The 12,395-nt window shown below is 42.9% G+C and overlaps 1 protein-coding gene across 2 annotated transcripts in view; it reads right to left on the bottom strand.

Annotated features, from left to right (window-relative positions):
* The window catches only part of ITPKC (inositol-trisphosphate 3-kinase C), a 151,656-nt gene that overhangs the window by 130,261 nt on the left and 9,000 nt on the right, over window positions 1-12,395 (bottom strand). Inside the window, exon 1 of one of the 2 annotated variants that reach the window (XM_073598533.1) lies at window positions 9,167-9,305. The exons of the other annotated variant lie outside the window; for it this stretch is intronic. The gene's annotated coding sequence lies outside the window, so the exon portion shown is untranslated. Of the gene's footprint in view, window positions 1-9,166; window positions 9,306-12,395 lie in introns of those variants that run through there. 2 annotated transcript variants of the gene reach the window in all.

Here is a 12,395-nt window from a genome sequence, read left to right as displayed (position 1 = left end):
CTGTACCAATATAAGTATGCAATAAAGACCATACCTGGAGGTCTGCTTTAAGTTTGTACTGGTGGACCAGAAACAGTTGATTTATGTTTGGTTGCAGCCTTGTTGGTCTGGGTGACATTGAATTATTTGGTTGTTTTATAGGTTTTGGTGACAGAAGGCACTGTGGGGGGGATATGTAGACCAAAATTCACTTTCTGACTATAAGTTGGAAAACACCAAAGTCCAATAATATTGCAGTGTGACTTTTGTATCATTACAAATATGCCCCATCATCAAGAAAAGGAAAAGATGACAAAAACACAGAGTGTGTAAAAAGATATTGCATTCTCCTAAGCCACGTGCGCCCTCCTATGGCACTCTTATCAAACTACATTACATTGTTTTAATATTACATTTTCCTAAGCTTTAATTAACTGTTTTATAGAAATACTTAAAATACAGTATATACAATATATAGTACAATATATATATATATATATATATATATATATATACAGTGGGGACAGAAAGTATTCAGACCTCCCTTAAATTTTTCACTCTTTGTTATATTGCAGCCATTTGCTAAGATCATTTAAGTTCATTTTTTTCCTCATTAATTCATTTTTTTCCTCATTAATGTACACAAACCACCCTATATTGACAGAAAAACACAGAATTGTTGACATTTTTGCAGATTTATTAAAAAAGAAAAACTGAAATATCACATGGTCCTAAGTATTCAGACCCTTTGCTGTGACACTCATATATTTAACTCAGGTGCTGTCCATTTCTTCTGATCATCCTTGAGATGGTTCTACACCTTCGTTTGAGCCCAGCTGTGTTCGATTATACTGATTGGACTTGATTAGGAAAGCCACACACCTGTCTATATAAGACCTTACAGTTCACAGTGCATGTCAGAGCAAATGAGAATCATGAGGTCAAAGGAACTGCCTGAAGAGCTCAGAGACAGAATTGTGGCAAGGCACAGATCTGGCTAAGGTTACAAAAAAAATTTCTGCTGCACTTAAGGTTCCTAGGAGCACAGTGGCCTCCATAATCCTTAAATGGAAGAGGTTTGGGACGACCAGAAACCTTCCTAGAGCTGGCCGTCCGGCCAAACTGAGCTATCGGGGGAGAAGAGCCTTGGTGAGAGAGGTAAAGAAGAACCCAAAGATCACTGTGGCTGAGCTCCAGAGATGCAGTCGGGAGATGGGAGAAAGTTGTAGAAAGTCAACCATCATTGCAGCTCTCCACCAGTCGGGGCTTTATAGCTGAGTGGCCCGACGGAAGCCTCTCCTCAGTGCAAGACACAGGAAAGCCTGCATGGAATTTGCTAAAAAAAACACCTGAAGGACTCCAAGATGGTGAGAAATAAGATTCTCTGGTCTGATGAGACCAAGATAGAACTTTTTTGCTTTAATTCTAAGCGGTATGTGTGGAGAAAACCAGGCACTGCTCATCACCTGTCCAATACAGTCCCAACAGTGAAGCATGGTGGTGGCAGCATCATGCTGTGGGGGTGTTTTTCTGCAGGGACAGGACGACTGGTTGCAATCGAGGGAAAGATGAATGCGGCCAAGTACAGGGATATTCTGGATGAAAACCTTCTCCAGAGTGCTCAGGACCTCAGACTGGGCCGAAGGTTTACCTTCCAACAAGACAACAACTCCGTGACTGTTCTTGAATGGCCCAGCCAGAGCCCTGACTTAAACCTAATTGAGCATCTCTGGAGAGACCTAAAAACAGTTAATTTTTGCAGATTTATTAAAAAAGAAAAACTGAAATATCACATTGGTCCTAAGTATTCAGACCCTTTGCTCAGTATTTAGTAAAAGCACCCCTTTTGATCTAATACAGCCATGAGTCTTTTTGGGAAAGATGCAACAAGTTTTTCACACCTGGATTTGGGGATCCTCTGCCATTCCTCCTTGCAGATTCTCTCCAGTTCTGTCAGGTTGGATGGTAAACGTTGGTGGACAGACATTTTTAGGTCTCTCCAGAGATGCTCAATTAGGTTTAAGTCAGGGCTCTGGCTGGGCCATTCAAGAACAGTCACGGAGTTGTTGTGAAGCCACTCCTTCGTTATTTTAGCTGTGTGCTTAGGGTCATTGTCTTGTTGGAAGGTAAACCTTCGGCCCAGTCTGAGGTCCTGAGCACTCTGGAGAAGGTTTTCATCCAGCATATCCCTGTACTTGGCCGCATTCATCTTTCCCTCGATTGCAACCAGTCATCTGTGTTTTTTTGTCAATATGGGGTGCTGTGTGTACATTAATGAGGAAAAAAATTAACTTAAATGATTTTAGCAAATGGCTGCAATATAACAAAGAGTGAAAAATTTAAGGGGGTCTGAAAACTTTCCGTCCCCACTGTGTGTATATATATATATATATATATATATATATATATATATATATATATATATATATATACACACAGTTCCACTGTAAATATCTTTAACCACCAAATTAAGTCCACACTCTAATGATAAATACTTTGAATATTTAAAAAAAAACTGAATCATCTAGTGTATTTTGTTGTCTGCAAAAATGATAAATGATATCAAATGCCCAATAAAATTATGGAAGATCTTCCAATGAGGACATTGTTTTGGTGCCAACTTCATAACAGGGGGACTTCCCTCACTCTTGAGTTGCATCTAAAGAATAGGAAAAGAAGGAAAATCTCCCCAATAAGACGCAGATGGCCAATAAAACAATGACAGGGGTTATAATCATTGCCTGTCCTATCCCAAATTAAAAAATGGCTTTAGGTATCATTTAAGTGGAAACTATATTGCTTATGTGACAACCAATAATATTCCATATAGTACAGGCAGTATTTTAGTGATGGTTTATGGTCAGTTTACTAAACTTGGAACTGTACAACTTGCATTGTTTATTAAAAAGACAGTTAATGACTTACTACATATGTGGTATTAAAATTACGTATATGTTTTCTATATGCAGTAACCTTCAGAACTGGCCATACCATTCAACGCAGTGCCTCTAGAATATAGAAAACATATGTAGTTCCCATTTTTAACTATAAAGTCCAATGTTTGTGAATACCTGACCATCACAGCTATACTATATGCCCGAAAGTATGTGGACTAGCCTTCAAACAGAGGTTCCCATTGATATCTACTGTCACTGCTACAGCATACAAAGATATTTTGGACAATTGTGCACTTTCAATCTTATGTAGCAATGTGGACTACAATTGCAAAGCCTAGCAATTTCCCGTCATTTCTATGTACTGTATTGTCCCTCTAGTGCCCAGCATCGCTAACTGACATCATATCTGTGAGCCGACCCAAAAGGTCTTGGGGGATTAGTAGTTCCCCAGAATGACAAACACATTGTATGACTATGCACCCGGACTACATATCCCAGGAATCTTTGCTATCATCGGATAGAATGCTGGGAAGAGCATAAAAGAGACCAGAGACACGTGCTACGCTCTCTTCCTGCTGGGCCTGGTGTGTGACGGACCTCGCTGTTCCGAGAGGGTAAGGTTGCGGCCTACCACGTGGTGTACGACATTCCAACCCGGCCAAGAAGGGCCCATCCCTGCTTGCTGATCATCAGGCATCTATCCAGCATTACCTGTATAATCCAGCAACTCGCTTTTTGTGCTGTACATTGGATGATTGTCGTGAGTGGAACCGCTGCAAGGACACCTCTTCAGGAATCCCTATTTAGAAGGCATTGAATTGGCCTGGTCGTTGGTGAGAGGGCAATTGCCCACCTTTACAAACCTTTATTTGCTGCTTCACTGGGACACTGTGCAGACAGCTTTACCCTTTACTGCATCTCTATTTGAACATTGCACATATACACCTGTCGCATCAACCTTTCCAAGAAATACTATTGCCCTGCTGCTGCACCTTATTGTATATAGTTAACGAGCTCCGACTGCTGGCAAAGACCATCAGACCTGCAACTGGGACATTACCATCATTACTACTTAAAGGGCCCTCATACTGTCTTGTTTAATTGATCTTTCATTAGGATAAAAAGTTGAATAGGCCGGCCTGGGTTCCCACTTTAGAAGCTTTGCCAGAATTAATACTTAAAGTGGTTGTAACCCCCCCCAAAAAAAAAAACCTACAAGACAAAGGCATAATGAGCTAGTATGCATAGCATACTAGCTTATTATGAATTACTTACCTTAGATGGAAGCCCCAGCAGTGGTCCTCGTACGCCGCTCCGGCCGGCGACATCGCTCCCAGAGTTACTTCCGGGTATCGCTGTTTCCGACGTTGTGATTGGCCAGAGCCACGATGGGAGCCACCGGTAACGGCATACTAGCTGAAGCAGCAGCACAGACGTCCCATTGCTTTAATGCGCATGTGCCAATGACGTTGGCATATGCTGATACAGCGGATATCTCCTAAACCATGCAGGTTTAGGAGATATTCGGGGTAGCTACAGGTAAGCCTTATTTTAGGCTTACCTGAAGTCAAAAGCGGTTGTAAGGGGTTTACAACCACTTTAACTCTTGCTTATCCTTTCAGGTCATGCTCAAGTGGTAGTCTATTGTACATACGTGTTTATAAGATACTGTTGTCTCTACATTATCTTAACTTGTGTTATTGTAGAGGAATTCTTCTTCTGAACTAGGACTGTTATCCGAAGTTCAGTTGATCTATTACCTCCTTGTGCAACAAAATATTCCTTGAGTTGTTCAGTAAACGTTAATAGAATACATCATTGGGTGGTTTGACTTGTTACTTTAAGGCGTTGCAAAGATGTCTGAGTGTCAGGTGGGTTGGAATGTTCCCAGGGTCATGATGGTGCAGATGAACAGGTAAATCCAAGTAGTCCCCAAGGGGGCAGTGCTACACTTAGGACAAAAGCATGGAAGAGGCCCTTTTCTATTACGGCATGCCCCTTGTTAAAAGTCAAATGCATAAAGCCATGATTTGACAAAGTTTGTCAAATTTTGATGTTGAGAAACTCAAGTGGCCTGCCAGAGCCCTGATCTCAACCCCAACAAACACCATTGGAATTAATCAGTACCTGACCTGTCCGAAACAGCACAAATTCCAACAAACACACTCCACAACCTTGTGTAAAACCATTCCAGAAGAGTCTGTTATTGCCCAAATGGAGACAAACACCATATTTATACCCATGGTTTTGTAATGGGATATCTACCAAGTTCATATAGGTGTGATGGTCACTTGTTCACAAACTTTTGGCCATAGAGCGTACTAGTCACCCATACTTTGAGTTCAGGGCCAATCTCAGGTCAAACCTAGACTAATATATACAAGCTATATGAAATGTTTTTTGGACAGATTCTAGGGGCAGAATATTGCATCCACATCCCTGATGTAGAGTAAACAAGAAAAGTTGAGAGAGAGAGCAGATCAAAATCTGTTCCTCGAGAAATAATGGGATTTTCAAGGATGCATATTTCTGTCACAAGGTAAGCACACCTACAAGGGATAATTCAAAAAATATAATTTATTACAAAATATACAGTTTAAAATGGTAACAGTATTTAGTCATATCAACAATGACCAAGGATTAATACTCATTTTCAAAGAACTTGAACAGATGCTTGTATGTATTGGGTAGCCGACGGGTTTCGCAGACTAGATTGCTGCTTCTTCGGGGCTTTTCACCATGCATCCAAATATCCTGACATTGATCAAAGATATATCGCAACTTTAGGGAGAGGGGACAGGCCACAGCCCGAGACAAACAGGCGATGTCAGGATCACCTATATGGTCTTGTGGACGTCGAACCATATATATGGTTTTAAAGATTGTATCACTGATCATGGTGTGTGTTTCCACCTATGGAATTGGAGGATAAGCCAAGGGATATTAAGATCGGAGTAAAGTAACAGTACGATCCACGGTCATTACCAGCTCGTTCTGGTTCTATGCATCCTGGCTAAGGGCTAGATAGAGCTTCTGTTCCCCTATGGTACGTGTAGCGCGTCCTCCTGACATGTGGCCTGTCCCCTCTCCCCGATGTTGCCATATATCTTTGATCAATGTCAGGATATTTGGATGCATGGTGAACAGCCCCGAAGAAGCAGCAATCTAGTCTGCGAAACCCGTCGGCTACCCAATACATACAAGCATCTGTTCAAGTTCTTTCAAAATGAGTATTAATCCTTGGTCATTGTTGATATGACTAAATACTGTTACCATTTTAAACTGTATATTTTGTAATAAATTATATTTTTTTAATTATCCCTTGTATGTGTGCTTACCTTGTGACAGAAATATGCATCCTTGAAAATCCCATTATTTCTTGAGGAACAGATTTTGATCTGCTCTCTCTCAACTTTTCTTGTTTAATATATGCAAGCTATCACACCAAGCATCATGTATACCGGTGGTCAGCAACCGGTAGGTCACAGACAGGTGACTGGTAGATCTCGGCCTGGGCTTGCTGACCCACCACCCCAGAGAACGTTCCCCAGGCGCAGCGCTTGCGCAGTACGAGCCGGCGGAAATAGCCAAAGCTAAATAGGTGTAAATCACCTGTACATGGCGCCTGTAACAGGGCCCCTCGCGGGCTTGCTACGCTCGCCACGCTTCGGGCACGGCCTCGCTTCGCTCGGCACTTTTTCATTCTACCTCTAGGTCCACTTGGATGATGGGGCTTGAACCTGGACTCAGGGCGCAGGCGCCACATACAGCTGATTGAAGGTTTTCAGCTTCGGCTATTTTCAGTGGCTCCTTAGTCGTTTGTACTGCGCAAGCGCTGCGCCTGCGCAGTACAGGGGGGTCCTTATCCGCCGGGGGAACTGTCTCGGCAAGACACCGGCTCCTGTCCCATACAGAGTGATACCAACCGCACTCCACCTCTTATCCTGGCTAGTGGCCTCCAGGGTGGTGTCAGCAGCAGGAAAGAAGAGATCTTCAGGTCAGTGTGAGGCAATACACTGAGCACACTAGTATAAGCCTGCTTTCACACTGATGTGCAGTGGTTTACCCACACCATGGGTGCAGTGCAGTGTACCTGCAGCTTTGCTGCACTTAGCCATAGACTTCTCTTATATCCTGCTGTTTTACCACTCCCCAACTTTACGTGTAAACGAGCCCTAAGGGTGCTGCTGCCGAATGCAACTAAGGGCTCATTTACAAGTGCAGCAGGCACTGCTGCTCCTCCGAAAAGCGATCCAAGTGTGTGTTGACAGGTGGTGAGGAGGCGATATGTTGCCTCCTCACCACCTGATTTAAACCCATGATTACTATGCAATGCACACGATTGCGACGCGGTAGTACGGCAATTAGAGGTTTAAATCAGGTGTGAGGAGGCGACACTGACTTCTCCCATGTTGTTCAGGTAGATCGCCACCTCTTTGTATACCATGTATACCATGTAAAGGATGACAGCAACAACATGCACTGGTTAAAAAAAAATGTTCTTCTTCACACACAGAGATTCTCTGTCATGTTAGAAAACCTTTGAACCCTCTGAGCTCTTGTTCCGTTTCCACCTTTTGTCAATAGTGTGAAATATCTATATCTTGGTTGAATCAAGGAAAGAAGATGCAACATGTCACATAACTGTGCAATTCAAAGGAAGGGCATACCTCTTATTGACTCTTTGGAACAGACCTACCTATGCATGATAACTGTGTCGGTACATTTTTTAGTGATACAATCTATATCACTAGAATTATGCAACGATCTCAGCATGTGTGGAGCATGAAGGAAGGCAACAGTAGACCATTTTCAGAGCCATGGGGTATCCAGAAAGTTGCCAAAATTTGTCAACAACGATAAGCTGCCACCATGCTGTATTTCCTAAAGGCAAATATAGGAAAACTATGCAAAAAAGTCACCTGACTATTAAATTAACCTCTTGCCGACCGCCACACACAGATGTACGTCGGCAGAATGGCACAGGCAGGCAAATGGGTGTACCTGTACGTCCCTTTAAATCTGCCGCCTATCGGGCACGCGCGCCCACTGCACACCGCGGTAGCATGCCCGCGGGTCCCGGGAACTCGATGTTCGTCGGCGGCCCGCGATTGCAGTGTGGAGAGGTAGAACGGGCAGATGCAAGGAAAGGGCAGATTCCTATGTAAACAAGGAATTTCCCCCGTTCTGCCTAGTGACATGACAGGGATCTACTGCTCCCTGTCATCAGGAGCAGTGATCGCTGTTATGTCAGTGGTAGCCCCCCCCACAGTTAGAACACCTCCCTAGGACACACTTAACCCCTTGATCGCCCCCTAGTGTTTAACCCGTTCCCTGCCATTGTCATTACACAGTAATCGGAGCATTTTATAGCACTGATCGCTGCATAAATGACAATGGTTCCAAAATGGTGTCAAAAGTGTCCGATGTGTCCGCCATAATGTCGCAGTCACGATAAAAATTGCAGATCCCTGCCATTACTAACAGAAAAAAATTAATAATAAAAATGCTATAAATCTATCCCCTATTTTGTAGACGCTATAACTTTTGCGCAAACCAATCATATACACTTATTGCGATTTTTTTTTTTTTTTTTTTTTTACCAAAAATATGTAGAAGAATATATATTCGCCTAAACTGAGAAAAAATATTTTTTTATATATTTTTTGGGGATATTTATTATAGCAAAAAGTTAAAAATATTGCTTTTTTTTTTCAAAATTGTCACTCTTTTTTTGTTTATAGCGCAAAAAATAAAAACCGCAGAGGTGATCAAATACCACCAAAAGAAAGCTCTATTTGTGGGGAAAAAAGGACGTCAATTTTGTTTGGGTGCAACGTCGCACAACCGCGCAATTGTCAGTTAAAACATTTAGTGCCGAAACGCAAAAAGTGCTCTGGACAGGAAGGGGGTAAATCCTTCCGGGGCTGAAGTGGTTAAACACGGGCCGCTTTGTGGTAGTCACAACTGATAAATCAATGCAAGAGCCGTGTGCCAATCTCTCTGTGCACAGAACCCACTAAGTCCTAAAACATAACTTTTTTTTCATACACAGCTGAAAATAACATATGTTGGCAAAAGTTTAAAAAATATAGGAAGATTGGCCAATATGAACTGAATAGTGGATGTGTGCATCTGATGGTGGTGACCTTTTTCCAAATAATCATACCACCTGTTATAACCAGCTTAAAGCATACAAGTGATCTAGATCAATAACACTGCAAATCCCATAATGCTGTGTAAGAAAAATACAGTATATCATGTAATATAAAAAAAACGGATAAACATACGTGGGGGTCTCTCCAGGCTGGATGATGGAGCTGCAGATAGTGCGGTCACTGCCACAGCGCTGTCAGGGATCATCATCAGGCAGCTGAGTCCAAAGCAGCACAGCTTTCTTCCCCCTTACAGCCAATAAGGATGCAGCCAAGAACTCAGCCCTGCTCACAGCCACTAATAACCTCAGTCAGGGCCTTACAGCAATGCCAGGAATACCAAAGAAATTAGAAATTGTGGAATGTTTGAGCACAAATAGTGCAGAACATAACAGGCTTGCCTCTGAGCATAATGGATGCATGGGAAAGCTTCCAAACAGAGGCAGCAGAGACAAACTGTCCCCCTGTCCTTTTTTAATCATGCAGTTGTTACTCCTTTAGGCCTAAAGAATGATTGTTTTTAAGTATATACAATATATTAAAGTCTAGCCCAACAATTAAAGCTGAACTCCATCTTGAATTCACAACAACTAAAAGAGTTAAATTATACATATGTGCAGGGGGGTTGCTAGGTCTGCAAAAGATCTGGGGCTAGAGCCCATAGCAGCGGTCACCAATCGGTGGTAAGCAATTTGTCACGTGCAAAGGCTGGTGTTCGCGTTTCAATCATTATGGCACCATGGTTGATATGGTGTCAGGGTGATCGAAGCGCATTGTTTCTATTGTTACATTCTAATATATAATGAAGTGGTTCAACTTATCATAATGCAGAATTAGTGGAAGCCCTGGGCGTGTCACTTGCCACATCTCCCGCCACCAGATGCAGCGTGTCACTTGCCACCGTCGCCTGTCACCAGATGTGGATTGTCACTTGCCACATCACCTGCCACCATTTGCAGATTGTCACATCTCCTGCCACCATTTGCAGATTGTGACTTGCCACGTCACCTGCCACCTGATGTGGATTGTCACTTGCCACGTCACCTGCCACCATTTGCAGACTGTCACTTGCCAGCATTTGCAGATTATCACTTGCCACCATTTGCAGCGCTGCATTTTTATATATACCCCAGTTTCTTTCACATTGTCACTACATTGTTGATGCTGGCTGCTACTCTCATTTAAATTTTCTATAGTAGCGCAACAATATTTTGTACATTTTTACCATTTGCAGATTGTCACTTGCCACCATTTGCAGATTGTCACTTGCCACGTCACCTGCCACCTGATGCGGATTGTCACTTGCTACGTCACCTGCCACCATTAGCAGATTGTCACTTGCCACTAGATGTGGGTTGTCACTTGCCAAATGATGTGGATTGTCACTTGCCATGCCAGCCAGTGCCACCAAATGTACATTCTCGCTGCATTGGTGGCAGGCTGGCAGCACTGGTCCATTTAGTGAAGGCAGGAGAGCAGAGATGTGGGGCGGGCAGTGAGAGATGATGTAATTGCTCTGCTCCCAGCCGCACCTCCGACATTGAAGAGGCCCACGCTGTGAGGGCGGAAGAGCGCTGATGTGTGGCGGGCAGTGAGAGATGATGTCATCTCTCTGCTCCCCACCGCACATCACTCCCACATTGAAGTGGCCCGGCTGTGAGGACGGAAGAGTGGTGACGTGGAGCGGGTGGAGAGAGATGATGTTATCTCTGCTCATCCGCCCGCTCGTCTCTCTCCTCCACCTCTAATGCAGCCCGCCCGCCACAGCTGTGACTCGCCGGTTAGGCAGGGACCCTGCAGCAAGAGAGTCGGGGCTATGGGCCTCAATAGCCACCCTCTGGTGATGCCTATGCATATGTGCACAGTACTGTCAAAGGATCTGTAATTATGTTTGGCCACCTATGTGGTTCATAAACTAAAAAGCACAACCAAGAGGTTGGCACCGCTCTCTCTGTTATATTTAAAGCCCAACTCCATGCAAAACAAAAAGTTTTCCCACGTAGTGCGGCCGTGCCTGCACTGCACAGGTCAAGTGCCCATTTTGTCCATGGGAGAGTAAAAAGCCTATACTTACCCGATCCTCCGCTGCACCAGCAAACAGCGCTCCCCCACGATCCAACGGTAGACTTTTCCTGACCTCCTCACATCCAGAGCAGGTCTATGGGAGTGATGGAAATTCTTCAAAAAGACTGTATGCAAACTCACTGAAAAATGATATTCCCATGGGCAATAGGATTAAAAGGCTAAAAATAAAACGTGGCTCACGGCCAAAGTTAAAATGGCTATAAATAATAAAAAAAAGAGCTTTTAAAAAATATAAAAATGAAGGAACGCTATCATTGTTTAACCACTCCAGCTCCGGAAAGGATTTACCCCCTTCCTGACCAGGCCCTTTTTTGCGATACGGCACTGCGTCGTTTTAACTGACAATTGCGTGGTCGTGCGACGTTGCACCCTAACAGAATTGACGTCCTTTTTTTCCCACAAATAGAGCTTTCTTTTGGTGGTATTTGATCATCTCTGCGGTTTTTATTTTTTGTGCTATAAACAAAAAAAGAGCGAACATTTAAAAAAAAACGCAATATTTTTTACTGTTTGCTATAATAAATATCCCCCAAAAATATATAAAAAAAACATTTTTTTCCTCAGTTTAGGCCGATATGTATTCTTCTACATATTTTTGGTAATAAAAATCTCAATAAGTGTATATTGATTGGTTTGCGCAAAAGTTATAGCGTCTATAAAATATATTGGCCTAAACTGAGGAAAAAAAATGTTTTTTTAAATATATTTTTGGGGGGATATTTATTATAGCAAAAATTAAAAAATAATGCGTTTTTTTCCAAAATTGACGCTCTTTTTTTGTTTATAGCGCAAAAAATAAAAACCGCAGAGGTGATCAAATACCACCAAAAAAAAGCTCTATTTGTGGTAAAAAAAGAACGGCAATTTTGTTTGGGTGTAACGTTGCACGACCGCGCAATTGTCAGTTAAACCGACGAAGTGCCGAATCGCAAAAAGTGCTCTGGTCAGGAAGGGGGTAAAATCTTCCGTTGCTGAAGCGGTTAAATATATTAATAGCACAAAGGTCAGGCCTGAGCATATAGGCCCTTTACAAAATAATCTAGAGTGGGTGACTGGGGACAAAGAGAAGGCAAATTTATTAAATACTTTCTTCAGCTCTGTGTATACAAAGAAGCATGGTGGAGCTCCTGTCCATAATGGGGGTGGTAGTGACACAGTCCCAAATGATCCACAATGGCTCAAAAGTGATATGGTTCAGAAAAATGCGGGACACTTTTGCGATGCCATTACTTCTAATGGCACCCCAATCGCGGTGCGATTTTACTGTGGTTGTTGCGCA

The sequence above is a fragment of the Aquarana catesbeiana genome, linkage group LG09 (assembly GCF_042186555.1).
Source record: "Aquarana catesbeiana isolate 2022-GZ linkage group LG09, ASM4218655v1, whole genome shotgun sequence".
NCBI classification, from domain to species: Eukaryota; Metazoa; Chordata; class Amphibia; order Anura; family Ranidae; genus Aquarana; species Aquarana catesbeiana.
The sequence above is the reverse complement of the archived record's forward strand: the minus strand, read 5'-3'. Positions and strand labels throughout refer to the sequence as shown.